General features: G+C 40.2%; 1 pseudogene; it reads right to left on the minus strand.

Moving 5' to 3' along the window:
* Positions 1–9,807: 9,807 nt before the first annotated feature.
* Positions 9,808–11,348, minus strand: LOC101142548 (programmed cell death protein 2-like; annotated as a pseudogene).
* Between the last annotated feature and the right edge of the window lie 14,731 nt (positions 11,349–26,079).

The following is a 26,079-nucleotide window of genomic DNA, read 5'->3' on the forward strand; positions in this document are numbered from 1 at the left end:
AAAGCCAAGAAGATCAAAGGAAAAAAATTCAAAGCATTTAGTAAGAATTTGTAGTGCAAAAATATCAACAATGTATGTGTATATGAATATCTATATGTAGATCTACATCTATAACTAGCTTTTCTATATAGCAAGGATAATTTCAACTTAATACAAATATGCATAACATTGTGAAGAACAGAACTTAACGGGGGGACATAAAAGAAGATACATTATTATCCTAAATGGAAGGATTCAATATTGGAACTCTCCTCAAATTAATCTGTATGTTAACACTATATCAAAATCTTGCTATTTTTATACTTGATACAATTATTTTAAAGGTATTTATATAGGTATTAAATTTTATTTAAAAAATGCAAGAATAGAAAAAAGCTGGAAAAAATAAGGTGGGGTGTATTGGATCTGCTTTACTAAATGTTAATATGTGCTAAAAGTTTGCAATATGAAAATAATATAGTTCTAAGACAAGAATAAATGAAGACACTAACAAAACAGAATAGAAAGTCCTCAAAAGACCCAAGGCGTACAGCAATTCAGTATATTATAAGGACAGCATCTCAAAATCAAAGGAAAAAGAACAACTATTCAATAAATGATGGTACAACTGGCTAGCCATTTTTAAAAAAAGAAAATTGGATGCCTAACTCACATCATACACCAGAGTAAATCCCAGTAACATGAAAGACATAAACATCAGTGAGACATTTAGAACAATTAGACAAAAATATAGAGGAATATTTACATAATCTCGAAATAGAAAGGGCTCTTTTAACCATTATAAAATAGTTGTATAAAAATAATGAGTAAAGTAAAAAATAAACTAATCTATGAGAAAAATTTGAACATTCCAATAGAAAAGTGGACAGGAGCATACTTATGAATAAACACAGGCAGCCAGTAAGCATAAGAAAAGATGCTTAACTCAGCTATAATTAGAGAATGAACATAAAAGCAAGATATCAGTTTTCACTCATCATGTTGGTCACAAGTAGAAAAAACCATGCCGTCTATTGGCTAGAGTATGGAGAAAGAAAGGTTTCAATTAGAGCAGTCGCTTGAGGTGGGAGTGGAGTAACAACTTGGAAGTACTTAGTCAAGTTCTTAAAATATTCATAATCTTTAATGCAGTAATTCCATATTTAAGAAAATATTCAGGAATGTTTATAACAATGAATGCTCAAGATACTTTTTACAATATTACCTATTGATAAAAAATCAAAAATGACATAAATGGTCAAAATATGGGTTTGGTATATTCATATACGAAGAGGTATACTATGTTCTTATATATCACATAGCATATATACTATATAATAAAGTTACGGTATAATCATATGAAATATACTGTCACAAAATGTTATATTTTACTTGGAGAAGAGTTCATGATACAATTTGATTCATAAAAGCATCATTTCACGCAGCACATAAACTTTGATTTCATTGTTTTTAAAAGCTTATTATTCATACATCTGTACTATATGTAAGCGTAGAAAGTATTTGTCAAGTTAGTATACTAAAATACTAACACTCATCAGCTTTAATGGTAAGCTTAAAGATGATTTTACTTTTTGCTCTTTTTGCTGATCTGTATTTTTTCAACACTTAGACATGAATGACTTCTACAATAATATATATATTTTAAATATTGCTTAGGTTGCCACCCATTAAGTATGGTCCTTAATATTTCAAAGGAGTGTGCTCTGTTGGCTTCATACAAAGGGGAAGAGGAGAATTGGGCTCAGAAGGACTGGCTCAGTCTCCTGCAGACTGATGTTGTTGGCTCATATAAATGGTAAAAATGTACAGTGAGAGAAGACTGCCAACCCGCCTGGGTGTCTGGAGAGGTGGAGTCCACGAGCATCCACCATGGGCTGGAAGGAAAGCTATCTCAGGTGCCCCACGAGCATCCACCTCGGGCTGGAAGGAAAGCTATCTGAGGTGCCCTAGACTCCCAGACAGTCAGGGAGTGTTCTGTGGGTTGAGTTGCCCCATCTCATGGGCCTGTGGCTCTGGTCCTCTCTACCAGGGGATCAGACACCGGTCCCTGCTGAGTGTGGGCTCCACATGTCCCAGTCACCTTTCTAATTCTGGCTTTATTGATTTCTGGGATGAACAACCACCATTCTCCTTTATGTCCAATGGTGTTACCAAGAAGGGTAAATATGACCGTGCTCAGCTCACAGCTCCCATCTTCTGCCTCATCAAGCCCCTTGTTCAGCCAAGTGAGATAGCACCCCACATTATTATCTACTGACAGGCCTGTGTCTGTCATCAGACTTTGCTTCCACTAGCTCAAGAACACACCTGGTTTGTATCTGAGGCTCTAGCATTTGGCCAGATGCAGTAAACCTGTTGCTAATCCTCGGAAATTTGAGATGAAATTTCATTTTGCCTGCTGTTCCCCAATACCATTCACACATTCAAACAAGCAGTCATTGAGGAACATCTGTGCCTAATACATACCTGCTTTTCTGCCTAAACAGCACCCACCAGCAACTGACAAACATCTGTCAGTGACTAGTGAGAAGTCCAGAGTGGCAGGGTATTGGCCTAAGCTGAGAAAGAGCTGGATTCCTTCCTCCCTCTCCTTCCGCATGGTCCCCTCACAAGGAAGGGCAAGCCCAGGATTTGGACAGAGTATTCCAAGAGCACAGAATTTGGGGATCAAATGATGGCTCGGTCACTTAGAAGCTGTGTCATCTTCAGCAACTGACTTCACCTCTCTGATCCTGTTTCTTTGGTTGTAAACTTGAGACTAATAAGTGCACACCTTATGAAACACTTTTGATTATTATATGAAATAATGTATGTAAAGTGCATAGCCTCAGGCTCAATAAGTGGAGCTTTAGTTGTTGCTGTTATTATTCTTGTGATGATGGTATGTATTAGATGAGTTAACTCTGGTGAGACTGAAGGACCTTGCCTTGTGTGTTAGGCTGTTCTTGTGTTGCCATAAAAAAACTTCTGAGGCTGGGTCATTTGTAAAGAAATGAGGTTTAATTGACTTATGGTTCTGCAAGCTTCAAGGAGGCATGGTGGGGGCATCTGCTTGGCTTCTGGTGAGGCCTCAAGAAGCTTACAATCATGGTGAAAGGTGAAGGGGAGCAAGACAGAGAGAGAGTGGGAGAGAGGTGCCGCACACTTTTAAATAACCAAATCTCATAAGAACACACTCACTATTGTGAGGACAGTACCAAGCCATGAGGGATCCACCTGCATTACCCAAACACCTCCCACCAGGACCCATCTCCAATACTGGGGATTACAATTCAACAAGATATTTGGAGGGGACATCCAAACTACATCACCTGGACCTCACCACTGTTTGCCATGCCCTTAGACTTGGGTCATGGTGAGACTGGAGAACTCCCATATGACAGATGAAGCCATGCCCTTAGACTTGGGTCATGGTGAGACTGGAGAACTCCCATATGACAGATGAAGCTACTGAGGCCCAGAGGAGATGTGACTTGCTCAAGGTCACCAAGTAAGCCTGTCATCATGACCATCAAGACTCAAGTCTTCTTTCCAGGCAAATGCCTTCCATCAAGGCACATGTTCCCTCTGAGGAAGAATTGGGCCTTTAAAAAAGAAATTTAGCCTCCAGGAGGAAAGAGATTTCCCCATTTTCTTGCCTTGACATGAGTTTCCCTGGCACAATTGTCTTTGCATCATTGGTGGGTGGTGAAGGTGGGCTGGTGTTTTCTGATGCATGTTTTACATTTGCTAATTCCATCTCAGCCACCACACACTGGTTTACCCTGAAGAGGCTTACTGAGAAGAGCTGACAGAGCCAAGCTTCCCTTCTCTTCAGGGAAAAGATGCCTCTGGTTGGAAGTCTGCCATCACCCTTGTATGGCTTGTGGATCCAGAGCACAGCACACTGGGGTATTAAAATGCCAGTGCCTGCTCCTAACAAAACTGCCTCACCAGCTGGCCAGGATCAGCATGTTTCTCATTCTCTGAGGTTGCCAGCTCAGTGTTTTCCTGCCCTGTGGAATGGTGTTTCTGCAAAACACTCTGGGATAGAGGGTACCATGGTCAGAAAAGTTTGGGAAGTTGTGCAAGCCACATTTCCCTCTTGGAAATGCTCCTTGCAAATTAGCATAATATAACCTCTGAAAAGTAGTCAGAAAGGGATTTGTCATCTCACATCTTGCAAATTCATGTAATCACAGAATATAACTTTTTAAAAAGGCAAAATGGTTATTATCACATGGTTGGTTCCCTCACTTCTCTCTGGTCTCTAATGAAGTGTCATCCCCTCAGAGAGGATCTACCTGGTCCCTTTGGCCAAAACAGGACCTCGTGTCTCTTTGGGTCTTCACCCTGCTTTTTGTTTCCTTATGGCACTTTGACATGTGGCACAATGTTTGTTTTTATGCTTATTTATCTGTTTATAATTTATCTCCCTCTCAGAATGTAAGCTCCATGATGGAAAATTTTCTTTTTCACTGCTATACTTCCAGTTTCAGATACACAGTAAGTGCTAAATAGATGCTGTTGAACAAATGAATATTCCTGCAAAAGAATTTAGCATCCTGGAACTCAGTTTTCATGGATGTCACAGAAATGGTGGTCTTGAATAATTCCTTTGTCTCAGATATAAATTTCTAAGCCAATTGGTGTAACTTTAACTGGGTTGCACAAATTAACATCAGCTCTGTGAAATTAGAAATTAATACAGAAGTGCAGACAACTCTCTAAAATAGCTCATGTTTCCATTGGAAGTAACATCTAGATATCCCAGTCTTTCTCCTCTCATTTAACCAGCCCTTACTCTGTGCCAGATATCATGCTAATCATTGGACGTATATTTTTCTCAATGAATCCTCACAATGACCTTGTGAGAAAGAGATTATTGTGTTCATTTTGTAGGTGAGGAAGAAGATTCAAAGGATTTAAGCAAATTCCTCAGAAAGAGAATGGGTTTATGGATCCATTTTGGGAGAATTACCATGATGACAATACTGAGTTTTCCAATCCATGAACATAGGATGTCTTTTAGTTTATTTAGATCTTCTTTAATTTCTGCTAGCAGTGTTCTGTAGTTGTTAGTATACATGTCTAGCACTTCATTTGTTAAATGTAATATAGTTTATTCTTTATTTTATTTTATTGTGAATGAAATGTTTGTTTGTTTTAAATAGAGACAGGAGCTCCCTATGCTGTGCAGGCTGGTCTCAAGCTCCTGGGCTCAAATCATCCTAGCACCTCAGCCTTTCAAGTAGCTGATACTACAGGTGCACACCACTGCACTGGACTGGAATGTTTTTTATTATCTTGTTATTTTATTGTGAATGGAATAATTTAACTGAGTAGCGTGTTGTTAACATAAGGAAATACAATTCATTTTTGTCTATTCTTCTTGTATTTTCACTGCTAGCAGTTTTTCTGTGGATTCCTTGAGGGATTTTGTACATAAGGGTTCATGTCATCTCTGAATAAAGGCAATTTTACTGTTTCCTTTCCAATTTGTGTGACTTTGTTTGTTTTGTTTGTTTGCCTTATTGTATTGGTGAAAACTTCCATACAATGGTGAATAGAAATGATGAAAGCAGATATCCTTCCCTTGTTCTTGATCTTAACAGTAAAGTATTCAGTCTTTCACCATTAAGAATGATGGTAGCTATGGCTATTTTATAGGTGCCACTCTTTTCCTAATTTGTTGGGATTTTATCAATAATACTAGTTGTTGGATTTTGTCTTGTTTTTTTTTCCAAGTCTATTGAGATGATTATGTGGGTTTTTTCTTTTTATATTATTAATATGATGTATTACATTAACTGCTTTTCATATGCTGAACCAACCTTGCATTCTTGTGACAAAACTCATATGATCATGGTGTATGATCCTTTGAATATGCTGCTGAATTCACTTTGCTAGCATTTTGTTGAGGGGTTTTGCATGTACATTCATAAGAGATAGTAGTCTGTAGTTTTCTTGAGATATTTTTGTCTGGTTTTGGTTTCAGGATAACATTGTTATTATAGAATGAGCTAGGAAGTGTTCTCTTCTGTATTTTTAAGAGTTTATGAAAAATTGATATTATTTCTTTAATATGTGATCAAATTCACCAGTGAAGTCATCTGGGTCTGATCTTCATGGGAAAATTTTTCATTTAGTTACATTATGATTGACACAAAGTTTTCATAATATTCCTTTATAATCTTTTTTATTTATGTTAAGACTCTAATAATGGCTCCTCTTTTATTCTTGATTTTGGTAATCTGTGCCTTCTCTCTTTTGTTCTTGGTCAGTCTAGCTAAAGGTTGTCAATTTTGTTGATCTTTTCAAAGAACCAAATTTTGGTTTCATTTTCTCTATTTTTAATCTTTTAAAATGTTATATTTTATCTGATCTTTGTTATTTTCTTTTTTCCTGCTTGTTTGGTTTTTATTTACTCTTCTTAGTTTTGTAGGATCAAAGTTTAGGTTATTGATATAATCACAATGTGAGGCCTTATTAATGCACCCCCTATTCCCTTCAATTTCATACCTGTTATAGGCATTTAAAGCATTAAATTTCTCTCTAAGCACTTTTTAAGCTGCATCTCATAAATCTTGGTATATTATGCTTTCATTTTCGATAAGTTAAAGATATTTTCTAAGTGCCTTTGTGATTTCTTCTTTAACCAATTTGTTATTTAGAAATGTTTAGTTTCCTAAATTTTCCTCTATTGTTGATTTCTAATTTAATTATATTATGATAGAGAACATATTTTGTATAATTTCAATCCTCTTAACCTTATTGAGACTTGTTCTGTGGTCTGTCTTGAAAAACGTTTCATGTGTGTTTAAAAAGAATGTGAATTCTGCTGTTCTTGGGTGAGTGTTCTATAGATATTAAATACTTCAAGTTGGTTGATAATGCTGTGTAAATCCTACTGTTGTGAACACCCTCAAACCCAGGGCCACTTTAAGGATATCCCTAATCCCATATTTCTGTCTCTAGACACAAATTATTGAAATTTCTGATTTCAGTCCATTAAATCCAGATGTGGCATGGACCTGCCACCCAAACTTTGGTTTGGGGATTGAGTCTGATGATGCCATAATATACTAAGAGAGCAGGAAAAGGTTTATTACTCACCAAATGAAGTTTTCTGGAGAGATCAGGAAAGGTTCTCACACTGGTCCCACTCCCCCTCCACTTCTCCCCACCAAAAAAACTGCTTAAGAGAGCAAGCAAAGGAGACTGAGCTGGGGTTTTATGGTGTGATTAAAAGATGGGGATGCAGTGAGGGTTCCCAAGTGTGTAGGCTGGAGCTTGCATGGTATGTACTCTCCAGTTATTGTTATTGAATTGTGTTTTTCTTTTCAATTCTTTAGTTTTTATTTCATGTATTTTGGGCCTGTGTTATAAGGTACACATATAAGTGCTATATTTTCCTTGTGTTTTTTCTCTTATATTATTATGAAATATCCCTCTTTGTCTGTATTACTATTTGTTGTTGTTGTTGTTGTTAGATACAAGGTCTCACTGTTGGCCAAGCTGGAGTGCAGTGGCATGGTCATAGCTCACTGTAACCTCAAACTCCTGGGCCTGAGTGATCCTCCTGCCTCAGCCTCATGAGTAGCTAGGACTATGGGTACATGCCATGATGCCCAGCTTAGTTCTTGTCTCATAGTCTATTTTTGTGATGTTATTATGGCCACTCTAGCTCTCTTTTGGTCACTGCTTGCAGGGCATATATTTTTTCTTTTCTTTTCTTTCTTTCTTTTTTTTTTAGATGGAGTCTCACTCTGTTGCCCAGGCTGGAGTGCAGTGGCGTGATCTCGGCTCACTACAACCTACAACCTCCGTCTCCTGGGTTCAAGCGATTCTCCTGCCTTAGCCTCCCAAGTAGCTGGGATTACAGGCATGCACCACCATGCCTGGCTACTTTTTATGTTTTTATAGAGATGGGGTTTCTCCATGTTGGCCATGCAGGTCTCAAACTCCTGAACTCAGGTGATCCACCCACCTCAGCCTCCCAAAGTGCTGGGATTACAGGCATGAGCCACTGCCCCTGGCCAGCATATCTGTTTTCTATCCTCTATATTTTAACTTATCTGTGTCTTTGAATCTAAGGTGTGTCTTTTATACAGAGCATGCAATTGAATTGTGCTTTTTTAAAAATAGAATCTGACCATCTCTTCCTTTTGATTGGGATAATTAGACCATTCACTTTTAATGTAATTGTTGATAGGTTGGATTTGTGTTTGTCATTTCATATTTTTTCTATATATCTCCTATCTTTTTATCCTGTTTTTTCTTTACTTTCTCATTTTATATTAAATATTTTTGTATACCATTTAACACCTATTTATTTCTTAGTTATTTTCTTGTCGGTAGCTCTAGGATTATAATATGCATGTTAACTCACCACTATGTACTTCATAATACTAACTCCATTCTAGTAAAATATAGAAACTTTGCTTCTATGTAGCCCCATTCCTTCTTTTCCTCCTTTGTGCTGTTATGTATGTGTATGTATGTATATATATACACACATTCACATACATACATACTTATATATGTATATGTATATACACATATAATGTATATATATGTGTATACATATATATATTATATATACGCACACACATATATATTATCAGGTTATAAACCTAATATTATAATGTTGATATTATTGTTTTATGAAATCTTTTATCTTTTTAAGAAGGTAAGAGAACGAAACAAAAATATATAGTGTGAGTGCCATATGGTGCTATATTTTCTTATAGCATTTACAGGTTATTATAAGACTCTCTTAAATTAACTTATGTATTTACTATTTCTGGTGGTTTTCATTTCTTCCTGTGGATTCAAATTACAACCTGGTGTCAATTCCTTTTGGCCCAAAGGACTGTTTGTAGTATCTTGTAAAGCAGATCTTCTAGCCACAAATTCTCTCAGCCTATTTATTATTTATCTAGGAATAGCTTTATTTAGCTTTCATTTATGAAGCACAGTTTTGCTTAATACAGAATACTTTAATAGTTTTTTTCTCATTTTTGTTTTGTTATGTTTTGTTTTGTTTTGTTTTGAGATGGAGTCTCGTTCCGTTGCCCAGGCTGGAGTGCAGTGGCATGATCTTGGCTCACTGCAACCTCTGCCTCCTGGGTTCAGGTCATTCTCCTGCCTCAGCCTCCTGAGTAGCTGGGATTACAGGCATAAGCCACCATGCCTGGCTAATTTTTGTACTTTTAGTGGAGACGGTTTCACCGTGTTGGTCAGGCTGGTGTCGAACTCCTGACCTTGTGATCTGCTGGCCTTGGCCTCCCATAGTGCTGGGATTATAGGTGTGAGCCACCATGCCTGGCCTTTTTTTCCCAGTATTTTTAATATGTCCTTTTGGTCTTCATTATTTTAGATGAAAATCAGGAATTAAAAGTATTGTACTTTCCTGTACAAAGTGAATCATTTTTCTCTTTCTGCTTTTAAGATTTTCTTTGTCTTTGAACACTTTGACTATGATATGTTTAGATGTGGATCTTTTTGTATTTATCTTACTTGAAGTTTGTTGTGCCTCTGTGCTATCTTAATTTTTTTCTCGAAGTTGGAGTTTTCTACCATTATTTCTTTTTTATCATCTTTGCAGATTTATTTCTGTGCACATATACATATACAAATATTTTTACAAGAATAGGGTCATACCATGAATACCACATATAATGGTATCTCGATTGTCAATATAGGTGTGTATAATTAAGACTGTGTAGCCTTCCACTGTGGATGTACCAAAATGTATTTAATTCCCTGTCACTGGACACTTTTGTTTCACTAATATGAAGACACTGTGTAAGCAATGTCTCAACATCTCTGCACCTCTATTTTTGGTATAAGTATTTCCTTAGGATGACGTCCCAGAAATGGAATTGCAAGGTATAAAAGATTATTAACTTTTTTTAAGGCTCTAAGATGCCTTTACAGTGTATCTGTTACATCCTGCTTCCACACAAATTATTCTGTATAGCCAGTACTCAAGATGCAGCTCTCAGCCCAGGTGAAGACAGCCAGGATGCCCCAGTCAATGTTCTTGCCCAGTCTGTCAGCCTTCAGGTAGTTTAGGAGCTGAGGCATAACCTGGAATTCAAACATTTTCTTGGCATCACAAAGGATATTCTCTGGAATATCCTTTTCTTGAGGAATATTTTCACTAGAATCCAGATGGGGGCAATACCTCTGCCATATCTGAGAATCTGTTCTGGTTCAAGGGCTATCTGAGTTTTGAACTTCTGAAAAATTTTATCTTCCCTGGATTCATGTTTTGCCATGGAATCCAGTTCTTCTTCAAGTGCGTCACCCATGTTCCCTATAATCTCTGAGTAATCTTGCTTTTCCACAACCTCAGGTGTAATCTTCATCTTCTGTTTCTACTACAACTGCAAATTCTGGAAAAAGGAAGTCGTGGTCTGGAATTATATGGTCCAAATGATCTGGTTGTGTACAAGCCTGCTTATGTGTCAATCTCCGGTCTAGGGTCTTGATGCTCCTTGCTGCAGTAATACGCTTTGTGGCATCTGGAGCACGTTTTGGGTCCTAAACAGCCACAAACCCTGCAGAGATGAGCACCAGACTTAAGTTAGAGACACACTGATTGTCCTGTTTCTGGGAGAGGATTCTCAGAAGGTGGCCCATATGAGGAAAAATCATTTTTCCTGGGTAGCTGATTGGTAAAAACTCGAAGGCCGGCACAGCACGGCGGCTCTCAGCAGCAGAAGAGGAAGATTCCGGGGTGGAAGGCGGCGGCGCGGCCGGGCAGCAGCGCGTACACCTGTAGCAGGAAGGAGAGCTGGCAGCAGCACAACGCGCAGGCCAGGGTCTGGGGCCCGGCAGCCCGGCCGCGCCCGGCCACGCCCGGCCACGCCCAGCCACGCCGGCCGCCCGCCCCTCTAACATTAGTTCTTCAAATTTTTTCTTCCTTTTTCTTCTCTCCTCTCATTCTGGGACTACCATTGTATGTGTGCTGATATACTTGATGTTGCCCCAAAAGTCTTTAAGGCTCTATTCATTTTTCTTCAATTTTTATCTTCAAGTTCACTGATTCATTCCTTTGCCATCTTGAATCTTCTGTTAAAGTCCTCTAGGTGAATTTCTCATTTCAGTTATTATATCTTCAACTCCAGAATTTCTCTTTGGTTCTTTTCAATAATTCCTGTCTATTGAGATTGTCTATTTGTTGATTCAATGTTTCCATACTTTCCTTTAATTTTTTAAATGTGATTTTTTTTAGCCCTTTGAACATATTTAAATAGCTGCTTTGATGTCTGTCTGATAAATCAAATGCCTAGAATCACTCAGAGGGAGTTTCTATCATTTCCCCTTTTTCTTTAGCATGAGTCATACTTTCTTTGCATGTCTCATTTTTGTTGGTGGTGTTTTTGAAAACTGAAGATTCTAGTTGTATATTGTAGCAACTCTGGATTCTGTATCTCCCCCCCTGAAGGTTTGTTCTTTTTAAAATTTGTTCATTGTTTAGTAACCTACCTGAGTTAAATCTATCTCCCCAGTGATATGGAGCTGCTGATATCTCTGCCCAGATTTTTTTTTAATTCTTGTTTTCGTTTTTAAGACTGACTTCTTAAGGCTCATCCCTGTGTCTGTGTAGCCCACCAGTCAGCTAATGATAGGACAGAGGTTGTGCTGAAGTGCCTCAAGCAAGTAAGGATTCTGTCTTGTGCTGAAATCTGTGTGTGGGTAAGGGAATAGATTCAAAGTTTAAGCCACTGTTAAGTCGACTCCAGCATTTTCATTTCAGCTAGGCCCTTCTGGGTCTCCTGTGCACATGTGTCCAGCCTCAGGGTCAGCCAGGATTGTGTATACAGTTTGTACTCTCTTTGGTCTCGGCTGCTCATATGTGCACCCTCAGCCAGGAATATGCTTGCCTTAACAGTGACTGTAATCTCAGACAAGAAGAGCCACTGGCCCTCCCTCCTCACTTGATGCCAGGATAATCACTTTCACCAGTGCTGCTGGATATGGGTACCTATTGCTCCAAATTGAATAAGTGTAGCTGTCTGTCCTCATGGACCTGCCATATCCTGACAGAATCTCAGCACCAACTAAGCTGGGAAGAAGGTGGAAGTTAGGATCAGCCCCAGGTAAAGACACCACACTTCCACTGTTCTTACCCAAAGTTCAATAGTTTTTCAAACATAAATGCTTCTGGAATTGTTGTGTGCCATTAGTTGATTTCAAGAGGAGTGAAAGGGTTGTTTTATCAATTTTATCCAGCTTTATGGGTATTTTTTGGGGAAAATATTTGCTGGTCTCCTTACTAGACCATAGCCAGAAGTTTGAAATTTCAGGCTATAATTTTATACCCAGGTTAACTAACCCTGGTCGTGTGTTCTTACTATGCCGTGTGGCCTCCCTTATGTTGCTTTAGCATCTGACAATTTACAGTTTTTTTTCACAAGTATTACCTAGTACCCGGGACAACTCCATAACATTTTTGTTTCTGTTTTTGTTTTTTCTAGTTTTAGAGCTGAAGCTATTGAAGTATAAGAGATACTGGAGATAAATATTTACAAAGAGAAAACTTGAGTTTGGAGAGAAGGACATTAATCAAGAATGTAAAACGAATCAACGACTGCCAGAATAGGAACCTAGGTCTTCCATTTCCCAGCTGAGGTTCTTTGTGCATCACCCACTTGCTTTCTTTTGGAAGAGGACTGGGGATAAAAATATTCCTCATCCCTCCTCCACCCCACCTCCATCATGACCTTACTGGTATGAGGAAAAAGCCCAAGTCAAAGGGCAATAGACCATTGGCACTCCCTGCCCCTAGAGGGTGCTACTCTTTCTATAACATGAACACAGATTGCCTAGAAAGGTGATTTAAGTGTGAAAGCATTTTTGATTATGGCAATTGCATACATTCTTTCAATCGACTTCTAGCTGGATTAACCTGTCTTTAGTATATGGCTGTTAATAATTTATATTATTATCTTTCATAATATAATTCTGTTTAAAGTGTCCATTAACATTGCTTTTTCTCAGGGACTTTCCCTCAACTCCTGGGTTTTAGTTGTAGTTTGTAGCAGCCTGTTGAAGCATTCATGAGTGAGGATTTAATCAGGCAATTTTTGCAAAAATGATCAGTTTTCAATGAAAGGAGACGACAAAATATTATAGTATTAAAATAAGTAGATATCTGTGTATCGTAGTTACAAAATGAAAAATAAAAATCCTTCCAAACTGCTCTGAAATTCCTCCTGCTCCATAAATATGGGCTTTCTGATTCTTCTGGGGGGCAGATTTCTTTGTTTTGCTGCAATTTTTTTTGACGGGGAAACTTATTCTTTTTGTTTAAGTACAAATGTCAAGTTCAAAATGGAATGTGTGGTGGACATTCTCTGGTTGCCCCCTAGACTCTCTGCCCTTCTCTGCCTTACTCTGTGCCCAAAGAGGTGACCTCTAAGAACTGTAACAATTAGCTCCCCTGCCCTTTGGCTTCTGGATGATTTGACCAATGAAGGTACCAGCAGGAAAACAGCATAGGAGGAGAGAGAGGTCTGTGGATTTGCTCCCCTAGCTCTCTTGCTGCTAGCCGTGGTTTGGCAGTGCCCTGATGCCTCCCTAAAGACACAGGTCCTGTTGTGGGCCTTCTCCTACAGCTACAGGTCTCATCAGGTCCAGGTAAGTGCTCTTTCCCTCTACCTGTTCTGGCCCAGGGGTGGAAATGGCTTTGCACTGTTGCTAGTCCTTGGTGCTTGATCGGCCTCTGTTGCTTTGCCCTAGTCCTGCTCTCAGGTCTGTAAATAAACACTTGATGAACTTGCATACCTTTCATCCTGTTTGAGTGCTGGGAACTGCTAGACTCAGCCTGATACAGCAAGCTAGCATTTGGAGAGAGAAAAAAAAAGAAGAGGGCCCATGAGGGTGTCCTGAGACCAGCTTTGGTCTTAGCTCAGGCACTATTTTGCCATATGACCTTGAGTAAGTCCTTTCTTCTCTCTGACTTTCAAATGGCTCATCTGTAAAAAGAGCAGCTGGGCCAGGCGCAGTGGCTCATGCCTACAATCCCAGCATTCTTAGAGGCTGAGGTGGGCAGATCACCTGAGCTCAGGAGTTTGAGACCAACCAGTTTGAGGTCAACATGGTGAAACCCCATCTCTACTAAAACTACAAAAATTAGCCGGGTGTGGAGACACACTTGTAGTCCCAGCTACTCGGGAGGCTAAGGCAGGAGAATCGCTTGAACCCAGGAGGTGGAGGTTGCTGTGAGCTGAGATCTTGCCACTGCACTCTAGCCTGGGTGACAGAGTGAGACTCCATCTAAAAAAAAAAAAAAAAAAAGCAGTTGGACAAAACCAGAGGCCTTTGCACAGTTTTTTGCTCATGTGCCACCGAACGCATTCTGAAAAAATACACAATCAAATATTTTTTAAATTTTTCCTCATGGTTTTAAATAGTTGTAAAGGGTGTAACATCCTGTGTATTGTAAATATTAATGTTTAAAATTAAACTGCTAACATCACTCCTTTAAATATATCCAATGGAATTTAAATATCACAGTAATTTTATACCCACCATCATCCATTGAAAAATTGATGAACAAACTCTCCTTTAACAGTTAGAAATTTTACAATGTTCCTCTTCCTCTTTTAAATCATTATTTCCATGCTACTTCCCCCATAGAATTTTATAGGAATGTCATATATTTTTTCTGCTGGTAAGTCTCATATGGATCATCATGTCATAGTATCTAAATCAAAAATATGTTTGTAGGCAAAATTTTCAGAATTTTTATATTTCTTGGGATAATAAGGCTTTAAGGGTTAAACATTTTTCTGAATTGAGATATCAACGCAATAAATTTTGGGATACAACTGATTAAAATTTAGATAATTGTTAAACAGAAAATGTAAAATTAATGGGAATTCATCTCTCACTGAGATGACTGGGGAAGGGTCTGGGGAGTCTTGATTAAAAGAACGTTTACTTTCCAACATTTGCCCTCAGCCCTCTGTTTGGTGCTCTCTCTCCCCCTACCCCCAACTCAGGTTTTTTTCCTCTCCAGGCAAAGTCTCGTGGTAAGGTTTGGGATGGATAAGACATACACCTTTACTGTATCAAAGGGGAGAAGGGTAGCTGAGAAAGGGAAGGTGAGAAAGGAAATCCAGGTTCACATTTCACATGGGAGTTCTCAGGCAGGTCAGTTTTTTTGTTTGTTTGTTTTTGTTTTGTGTGTGTGTGTGTGTATGTTTTGAGACAGAGTCTTGCTCTATCACCCAGGCTGAAGTGCAATGGCACGATCTTGGTTCACTGCAACCTCTGCCTCCTGGGTTCAAGCAATTCTCCTGCCTCAGCCTCCTGAGTAGCTGGGATTACAGGCATGTGGCACCATACCCTGCTATTTTTTTTCCTTTAAGTTCTGGGATAAATGTGCAGAACGTGGAGGTTTGTTACATAAGTATACCTGTGCCGTGGTGGTTTGCTGCACCTATTAACCCGTCATCCAGGTTTTAAGTCCCACATGCATTAGGTATTTGTCCTAATGCTACCCCTCCCCTATGCCCCCACCCCCTGACAGGCCCCACTGTGTGGTGTTCCCCTCCCTGTGTCCATGTGTTCTCGTTGTTCAACTCCCACTTATGAGTGAGAACATGCGGTGTTTGGTTTTCTCTTCTTGTGTTACTTTGCTGAGAATAATGGCTTCCAGCTTCATCCATGTCCCTGCAAAGGACATGAACTCATCGTTTTTTATGGCTGCGTAGTATTCCATGGCGTATATGTGCCACATTTTCTTTATCCAGTCTATCATTGATGGGTATTTGGGTTGGTTCCAAGTCCTTGCTATTGTAAATAGTGCTGCAATAAACATACGTGTGCATATGTCTTTATAGTGGAATGATTTCTAATCCTTTGGGTGTGTACCCAGTAATGGGATTGCTGGATCAAATGGTATTTCTGGTTCTAGATCCTTGAGGAATCACCACACTGTCTTCCACAATGGTTGAATTAATTTACACTCCCACCAACAGTGTAAAAGCATTCTTATTTCTCCACAGCCTGTCTAGCATCTGTTGTTTCCCGACTTTTTAATAATTGCCATTCTAACTGGTGTGAGATCACAGCCAGCTAATTTTTGTATTTTTAGTAGAGACAGCGTTTCACAATGTTGGCCAGGCTGGTCTCTAACTCCTAAGTTCAGGTGCTCCATCTGCCTCACCATCCCAAAGTGTGGGATTATAGGCATGAGCCACCACGCCTGGCCTAAGGCAGGTAAGTTTTAGGAAATTGTACACATGGAAGCTGAGAATCTAGAAATGGAGTATCTTAAAACTGTGTGTGGTGACTCTACCTTGGAAATTGTAACCCCTGTGGATGAGCCCCCTAATCTTGAAGGCCACTGGGCTTGGTGGTGTCTGAAGGGCACCCCTGAATGGGTAGCTTCACAGAGTCATGTCTCAGAGGGCCAGTTCTGGAGTTAGACTGATGCCCTGAATGACTTGGGCAACTTCCTTCACAGAAACTTCATGCCTCAGTTTCCAGTTCTGGAGTTAGACTGATGTGCTGTATGACTTGGGTAACTTCCTTCACTGAAGCTTCGTGCCTCAGTTTCCTTATGTGTAAAATGGAGATATATACAGCTCTATCTTATAGGGGATTCTTTAGGAGTTAAGTGAGATATTGTTTATGAAGCACCTGGTATATGGCAAATGCTCAAAACAGATTCAAAGGATTCAAAAGATTCCTCCCAACTCTAACACACTCTGGGAAGGGGCCCAGGGATCCCTGAATCACCTGTTCCTCCATCAAAGTCGTATTTTAAGGCAATGAGCTGCCATTATAAACATCTTGGTGTCCCTGTAACGAAAAGCAGAGTACTCCAGAATCTTTGGCTCCTTTTTTTTTATTTGGTGTTTTGTTTTTGGTTTTGGTAAATTTTACCGTCTACTGAGGCTTTTCTGATTTTTCAACATTTATCCACAGGTCTTGACATTTACCATCTCAGGGAGGTTGATATTTCCAGTGATTCATGCGGTAGAAGCAATGGGTCATGGATCTCTAAGTCTGGAGACCAGCTTGGCTGTCTTAACAGGGCTCCCCCATTTCTCAGAGAAAGAATTATAACCAGGCTATATGTGCAGGCTGTGTGAGCCCAGAAAATGACAGTTACTGCTTTCCAGGAATGTGAATAAACAGATATTCACTGTACTCTCCTGGAAAAACTGAGGTTGCCTAGGGGTCAATTTTGAATCAGGCAATCCAATATTTGAGCTTTTTGCCAGAGAAACAAAATGAGACATTGATATGCTAAGAAGTTGCTAACTGAGTCAGTTTTGCTGGCGGCCTGCTCTGATGTAACTTCTGTGCTAACGTTATTGCTTAGACACCAGGCCCACACAATGGCTACCCTGCTGACTGCCACTTTGCCACCAGAATGTGGGGCCTCCCTGGCACATCAGCAGGCTGAGTTCTGAATTCTCAGTTTCATTTCCTACTGATACAGCAGAATGCTGCTGTTTTCCTTTTATAAAGAAACCATTGATTTATATTGCCCCTTATTTGGGTTTCTTCATTACCATCTCTCAGAGCACAGTTTTAATTTATAGAATCTTGGCAGCTTTATCTAAATGATTTCTTATTTTGAAATTTAATTTTATTCTGATATTTTTGAGAAGAATGAAAATCGGTGATGAGTGTGGTAGATTGAATGTATTCATGGTCCCAGTTCTGTATCTCTTCCTATATTCATGCCTGATACCATGTCATTGTGCATATTCTACCAATCTGACTCAGGGTCAGCTATGGGACTTGTCTTTACCAATGGGATGCTAGCAAATGTGATTTAAACAGAGACTTGAAAAGTGTCTGCACAACTGAGCTTGTCTGCTTTTGTTCCTCTGCCATTACCAAGTGCAGGTGCCTGTGCTAGCCCGCTGGAGGATGAGAGACATGTGGACCAGAATCAAGTGGCCCTACTTGTCCCGGTCAAACTAAATTAGCTAAGAACCAGCTAAGCCCAGATATGTAAGCAAGCCCTGCTAAGACAGAAAGAACCTTTCAACAGATCTGTGGACTCGTGAACCAAATTCTTGCTCATTATTTGAAGCCACTGAGTTTTGGGGTTGTTTGTTATATAGCATTGTTGTGATAACAGATAGTGGCTTAGAATACGCAGTGGCAGACCTGCCCTTCCAGAGCAGAATCCAAGGGAACACAGCCCATGCGCAACACCTCCCAGGGACTCTGGAAAAAGTGATAAACAGAGAAGGAGGGAACCTTACTAAGGAGACTCAAACACTTCCACCGTGTAGGTAGGGGATCCACATCAGTGAGATTCAGCAGAGTAACGTAAATAGAAGTACAGGCTCCAGAGTTGGGCTCCTGGGTCCAAAACCCAGATTCATTTATGAGCTTCATGTTCTTCAGCAAGTTACTTTACCTTTTTGTGTCTCCGTTTCCTCCCTTGTAAAACAGATAGATACGTCATAAGGTTGTTAGAAGGATTGAATTTAAAAAATTTTTTCAATTTATTTTTAATAACACATGTATATATATTTATGGTATACAGCATGATATTTTGAAATGATGTGGAGTGGTTGAATTGATCTATTTAACATATGCATTATCTCACATGCTTTTTTTGTGGTGAGAATACTTAAAATCTACTCTCTTGGTGATTTTCTTACCACATTTTCTTTATCCATTCATTTGTTGATGGACAGTTAGGTTGATTCCATATCCTGGTTATTATGGATAAAGCAGCAGTGAACATGGAAGTGCAGATACCTCTTTGACATACTAATTTCATTTCTTTTGGATCTATATCCAGTTGTGGGATTGCTAGATCATATGATAGTTCTATTATTAATTTTTTAATAAATCTCCATACTGTTTTCCATAATGGCTGTACTAATTTACATTCCCTCCAACAGTGTACCAGGGTTTCTTTTTCTCCACATTCTCACCAACACTTATCTTTCATTTTTGTTTTTATAGTAGCCATTCTAATAAATGTGAGGTGATATCTCATTTTGGTTTTAAGTTGCATTTCCCTGATGATTAGTGATGTTGAGTATTTTTTCATGGACCTGTTGCCCATTTGCGGGTCTTCTTTTGAGAAATGTCTAGGTCCTTTGCTCTTTTTTTTTTTTTCCTTTTTTTTTTCTTTTGAGACAGAGTCTTGCTCTGGCGCCCAGGCTGGAGTGCAGTGGTGTGATCTCAGCTCATTGCAACCTCCACCTCCCAGGTTCAAGTGATTCTTCTGTCTCAGCCTGCCAAGTAGCTGGGACTACAGGCACGTGCCACGACACCTGGCTAATTTTTTGTATTTTTAGTAGAGACAGGTTTTCACTGTGTTGGCCAGGATGGTCTCGATCTCCTGACCTCGTGATCTGCCTGCCACAGCCTTCCGAAATGCTGGGATTACAGGTGTGAGCCACTGTGCCCAGCCCCCTTGCTCATTTTTTAATAGGGTTATTTATTTTATAGCCATGGAGTTATTTGAGTTCCTTACATATCTGGGGCATTAACCCCTCATTGGATGTTTGGTTTGTAAATATTTTCTCCTATTTTTTAGGTTATCATCATTCTGATGATTGTTTCCTTTGCTGTGCAGGAACTTTTAGTTTGATGTCATCCCATTTGTCTATTTTTGCTTTTGTTGCCTATGCTTTTGGTTTCATATCCCCAAAAAATTATTATCCAGACCAATGTCATGGAATATTTCTTGTTTTCTTCTAGTAGTCTTACAGTTTCAGGTCTACTTTTAAATGTTTAATCTATTCTGAGTTGATTTTTGCATACGGTGTGAGATAAGGGTCTCATGTCCTTACGTATGTGGATATCCATTTTCCCGACACCATTTGTTGAAGAGACTGTCCTTTCCCCATTGTGTGTTCTTCGCATCTTGGTCAAACATCAGTTGATCTTAATGCACTTGGAATGGCTCAGTGCAAGCCCTAGGTAAGTCTTTGTTAAATAAATAAATAAAGTGTGACCTCATTTCTATCCACAGGTTGATCAAGACTGGGGGACGTCTGGATTACATTTGTCTTTTGGTAGGAAGGATATATTTGCATCATGGAGGGGCTGTTTCTCATTTCATGTAGTCAAACATTGACTTCTGAAGAACTGAATGCATAGTCAATAGCTTTCAAAAATCTGGGGAAAGACAATGTTTTCCTTTTGAAAACTCATGCTATTGTATCAATATCCTGGGCTCAGTTAATTCGTCTTAATATGTTTGGGGGCAGTGCTCAATGTGAGATTTCAGGAAAGGCAGGGGGAATAATGTTATCCATTCTTTAAGAGGCAGGGAAGGGTACACTACATTTCAGAAAGATATCCATTCCAAATTACTGAAATAAAAGTTTTGATGCTTAGAGAGGTAATCCTCAACTACTTGAAAAAACTCAGCTAAAAATATTTCTTTCTTTGAAGAATCTCCAAAGCCATGACTGTATTGCATTATTGTTATTATTATTTTGAGACAGAGTCTCGCTCTGTTGCTAAGGCTGGAGGGCAGTGATCTCAGCTCACTGCAACCTCCATTTCCCGGGTTCGTGTGATTCTCCTGCCTCAGCCTCCCAAGTAGCTGGGATTACAGGCACATGCCACCACACCCAGCTAATTTTTGTATTTTTGGTAGAGACGGGGTTTCACCATGTTGGCCAGACTGGTCTCCAACTCCTGACCTCAGGTGATCCACTCGCCTTGGCCTCCCAAAGTATTGGGATTATAGGCATCAGCCACCACGCCAGACTCCATTATTTTTAAAAGTAACAGATACAAGTCAAAATCTCATTGTCCTGCTATGGTAGGGAAGGCACAAGGAGTGTGTGTGTGTACATGTGTGTGCAGAGAGGTCCTTTCTCCTGAATAAGAGTCTCTGCTGTCCCAGAGAGAAAAATGAGATTGTGCGATTTGAACAAGAGCTTAACCTCCATCCTCCTGCTGAGTTCTCTGACCACGCTTTTCTCCCTCCATCCCTCCCCTCCTTCTCACCAGTAGACATAGGTCCTTAACCAGAGCCTTTTGGGAACAGGTAGAAGGTAGAGAGATTTGAATTGAGTAAAACTGGAAGAAGGTAACCATCCCCATGTGCCCAGATAATGGAAAGAGGAGTAGCCATTGTCTAGAACTCAATTAAATCCTTATAAGCAATAACATGAAATCTTTAATAGGGGCTCTAAATGCTAAGAAATTTACTGTTGGTGGGCAACCAGGGGCAAGACTACACCCTTGGCACAAGAGTTGACAAAAGGTCCATGGAAACTGCCTGGATGCTCTTAAGGAACACGAAGGACCTGAAGACCCAGCTGTGATGTTAGCTACTGGGGGGGTCACTTATGTCATGGATCATGAAAAGGTCATATTTAATGTACAGTTTTAAATTGAGACGGCACTTTGGGAGGCCGAGGTGAGCAGATCATCTGAGGTCAGGAGTTCGAGACCAGCCTGGCCAACATGGTGAAACCCTGTCTGTACTAAAAATACAAAAAAAAAAAAAAAAAATTACCTGGGCCTGGTGGCGGGTGCCTGTAATCCCAGCTATTCGGGAGACTGAGGCAGGAGAATCACTTGAACCTGGGAGGCAGAGGTTGCAGTGAGTGGAGACTGCGCCATTGCACTCCAGCCTGGGCAACAAGAGTGAAACTCCATCTCATACAAAACAACAAAAAAAGAGACTGTCTGGTTCATTCTTTATAGCTGTCTTAAAAACTACCCCAAAATATAGTGGCTTTAAATAATAACCATTTTATTATGCTTCTGAATTCTTGGCCAGGAATTTGGACAGGGTGTGGAGGAGCTGACTTGTCTCTGCTCCACAATGTTTGGGACCAGGGGTCTTAATGGCTGGGAGATGAGTCAAAAGCTGAGGACTAGAATGATCTGGAATATCTTCACTCACTGAGTGCCTGAGCAGGGAGGACTCAAAGACTAAGACTGTGAATTAGTTCTCTAATTAGTAGCAAATTATCACACATGATGGTTTAGAACAATACACATTTATTATCCCACAATTTGGATGGGGAGGACTCTGCTCATGAGGTTGCAATCAAGGGCTAGTGTTTCATTGCAGGCTCAACAGGAGAAGGATATGCTTCTAAGCTCACTTACACAGTTGTGGGCAGGATTCAGTTCCTTTTGGGTTGCTGGACTGAGGGTTAAGGTTCCTGGTTGCCTGTTGGGCAGAGGCTGTCCTCAGTTCCTTGACATGTGGAACTCCCATGCACGGCCACTTGTTTCATCAAAAGTGTCAAGACAGAGTCCACTAGGCAGATGGGAGGTATAATCTCATGTAACATAGTCACAAAAGGGACATCCCCACACCTTAACAGTATTCCACTGATTAGAAGCAAGTTACGGTCTCACCCTCACTAAGAGGAGAGGATTATGCAAGGGTGAATACCAGGAGATGAGGATAAGGGGAGGGGGGCATCTTAGAGTCCTTCTGCCACAGATGCCCATCAGAGTGGCTACACGTGGCCTCCCAACATGGCTTAGCTCCTCACAACATGGCAGCCTCAGGGAAGTTGGATTCTTATAGAACAGCTCAGGGATCCAAGTATGAGCAATCTAATGAAAAAAGTGGAAGCAACATTATCTTTTCCTAGACTTCCACAGTCTAGGAAGTTAATCCTTATCACTTCCACAGTGGTCTATGGGTTGAAGCAGTTGCAGGTCCATCCAAATTCAAGTGGAGGAGAATTAGATTGCAGCTCTTGAAGAAGAAAGACGAGGTTACATTGTAGGAGCACGTGGAATGGCTGATGTTGTCCCAGCCATCTTTGTTCTCTGCCAGTCACCTTTATGTGGACATTAAAAGGATGACACAATAAAAGGAAGTATGACCTGCTAAGGTTGACTATATAAATGATTACTCAAACAATGACACTATGGATAGTGAAAGGGGTGCCATTAGTAAATACGCTGAGACAATAGGCATAAACCAGAACTGGCCAGGGCAAACTAGGATGCCTGGTTAGCCTAGACCTGCCAATATTCTATCTGTTCCCACAGGCTGTGTGGAAGTAGTGTCACTTTATCAGGTGGACTTAGCTTGGGAATCCCAAGTGTTATCCAGCAGGGAAAAGCACAGTGGTTCTTCACAACAGTGGGGCTAAGAGCACTGTGGAGAAGCCCATTATGAGAAGGAACATGCAGTCAGGAAGGTGACTGAGGAGGAATGCAAGACAAATACTTTTTCAGTTACAAGTGACAGTCTTTCCTTAAATTATTTTAACAGAAGCAAAACAAAACAAAGCAAGCAAAAAGAATATGGATTGACTCACATAACTAAAAAGTTCAAAGGAACTACAGCTTCAGGTCTGGCTGGATCTAGGGGTTCTAACCATGTCATTGTGACTGTGTCTTCCCATAGCTGGGCTCTGCTTTCCTCTGTGTCAGCTGAATTCAGGCAAGCTCTTTCCACATGGCACCCTTTGGCTCCCCTAAACTTAAACTATATCCTCACAGTCATCTCAAAGGAAAAGAAAACTTTCCATTCAAACTCTTAAATCTGGATCTCATTGGCTTGGCCTGTCATATGACCATCTTGCCAAGTCAATGGCTTATATGAATGGCCAGGCCTGGGTCATTTACTGATGGCACTCAGGGGTAGAGCAAGTCCACCCAAAACACATAGACTGAGCATGAGAGAAGGCTTTTTCTCGAAGAAAAATTGAGACATTGTCACCAGAACAGGGGGAATGGAGAACAGATGCCCTCTATAGCCCTCTTTCCCAATAAACTAAAAAAGAGGGTAACCTTCAAGGAGGAAGAGAGAAATCCACCTTTAGATAATAATTGCCCAGATGCTAGACCTGGCCAATTCTGGCATTTACTTCTCATGCCAGCACTAGGAAGTCAGTAAAATTAGTTGTCTCATCACCCTTTGACAGGTGCAGAAAATGCAGCATATTGGCAGAGGAAGAGGGTAGATGTATCAGTTATCTATTGCCACAATAACGCTGTGTAACAAACCACCTCCAAAACTCAGTTACAAAAAACAATAAGCATTTACTTAGCTCTTGAGTCTGTGGGTTGGAGATTTAATCTGGATAGTTCCTCTAGTCTCCTTTGAGCTCTCTCACTCTCTGGGGGTAGCTGGCTCTTGGCGGGGGGTGGGGGGGGAGGTCACACATGTGGTGATCAGCTAGAATAACTCCGTTTCACTTTTCTCTCCTATTCTTCCAGAAGACTAGCTTGGGTATACAGTTGTCCCTGGGTATTCATGAAGAATTGGTTCCAGGACCTCCACAGAAAACAAAATCTACAGATGCTTAAGGCCCTTATATAAAATGTCATATTTGCCTATAACCTATGCACATCCTCCTGTAAATTTTAAATCGTTTCCAGATTACTTACAATACCTAACACAATGTAATGCTATGTAAATAGTTGTTATTCTGTATTGTTTAGGGAATAATGACAAGAAAAAAATCTGTACGTGCCCAGTACAGATGCAACCATCATAGGCCTAACTATATTTTCAATCCATGGTTGGTTGAATCTACAAATGTGGAACCCATGGATACGAGGGCCAACTGTATTCTCACGGTGAAGGCATAAGTGCACGAGCAAGTGCAAATTCAGTTGCAGAAGCACTTTCATTTTTATTTGGTTATTTTTTGGAGATGGAGTCTCATGCTGTCGCCCAGGCTGGAGTGCAGTGGTGTGATCACAGCTCACTGCAGCCTCAAGCTCTCGCGCTAAAGTCATCTTTCCACCTCAGCCTCCTGAGTAGCTGGGACCACAGGTGTGCACCCCTATGCCTGGCTAATTTTTAATTTTTTTGTAGAGACAGGGTCTCACCCTGTTGCCCAGGCTGGTCTTGAACTCCTGGCCTCAAGCAATCCTCTTGCCTTGGTCTCTCAAAGTGTTGAGATTACAAGTGTGAGCCACTGTGCTTGACCTGCACAAGCACTTTTAAAGTCTCTTCTTATGTGAAATTTAAGAAGATTTCTTAAATTTAAGGCCAAACTGGGATTCAAGGAACGGGAAATAGAGTCTATGTTTTTAGTGAGAACTGCAAAGTCACATGACAAAAAGGGCTAGATTCCAGGAGGTGTGCAGAATTGGTGCCTTTAATGCAGTCAATTTCCCACAAAACAAAGAGGGTAGGGTAACTTCTTATGACTCTTTAAGGTTGCTAAAGATAGATGTATGGATTTTGTTTCTCAACAGAGTTAGCATGAAATTCAGAAAGGATCAATCATCATTCTACCTCTATTAAAGCAGCTTTTAAAAACAGTCTTTCTTTAGCCACTGTAGAAAATGTTATGGTGATTCCTCAAAAAATTAGAAATAGAATGACCGTAAGATCCAACAACTAAACTTCTGAGTATCTACCCAAAAGAATTGAAAGCAGAGAACTGAACAGATACTTATACATGAATATTCATAGCAACATTATTCACAATAGGTAAAAGGTAGACCAAGTATCCATCAATGGATGAATGGATAAATGACATGTGGTATAGCCATACAATGAAATATTATTCAGCCTTAAAAAGGAATGAAATTCTGCCGGCGCAGTGGCTCATGCCTGTAATCCCAGCACTTTGGGAGGCCAAGGCAGGTGGATCACGAGGTCAGGAGATCGAGACCATCCTGGCTAAAACGGTGAAACCCCGTCTCTACTAAAAATACAAAAAATTAGCTATGCGTGGTGGCAGGCGCCTGTAGTCCCAGCTACGCGGGAGGCTGAGGCAGAAGAATGGCCTGAACCCGGGAGGTGGAGCTTGCAGTGAGCCGAGATCGTGCCACTGCACTCTAGCCTGGGTGACAGAGCGAGACTCCATCTCAAAAAAAAAAGGGAATGAAATTCTGATACACACTACAACATGAATGAATCTTTAAGATTCATTGTGCTAGTGAAATGAGCCAGATACAAAAGGACAAATATGGTGTGGTTCCCCTTATATGAGAGTGCTTAGAATAGTCAAATTCACAGACTGATAGAAAGTAGTACAGTGGTTGCCAGGGGCAGGTAGGAGGAATGGGAAGTTAGTGTTTAATAGGTGTAGCATTTCCATTTGGGATGATGAAAAATTATGAAGATGAATAGTGGTGATGGTTACACAACAATATGAATGCACTTCATATCACTGAACTGTACACTTACAA

Source organism: Gorilla gorilla, chromosome 13 (assembly GCF_029281585.2).
Source record: "Gorilla gorilla gorilla isolate KB3781 chromosome 13, NHGRI_mGorGor1-v2.1_pri, whole genome shotgun sequence".
Taxonomy (NCBI): Eukaryota; Metazoa; Chordata; class Mammalia; order Primates; family Hominidae; genus Gorilla; species Gorilla gorilla.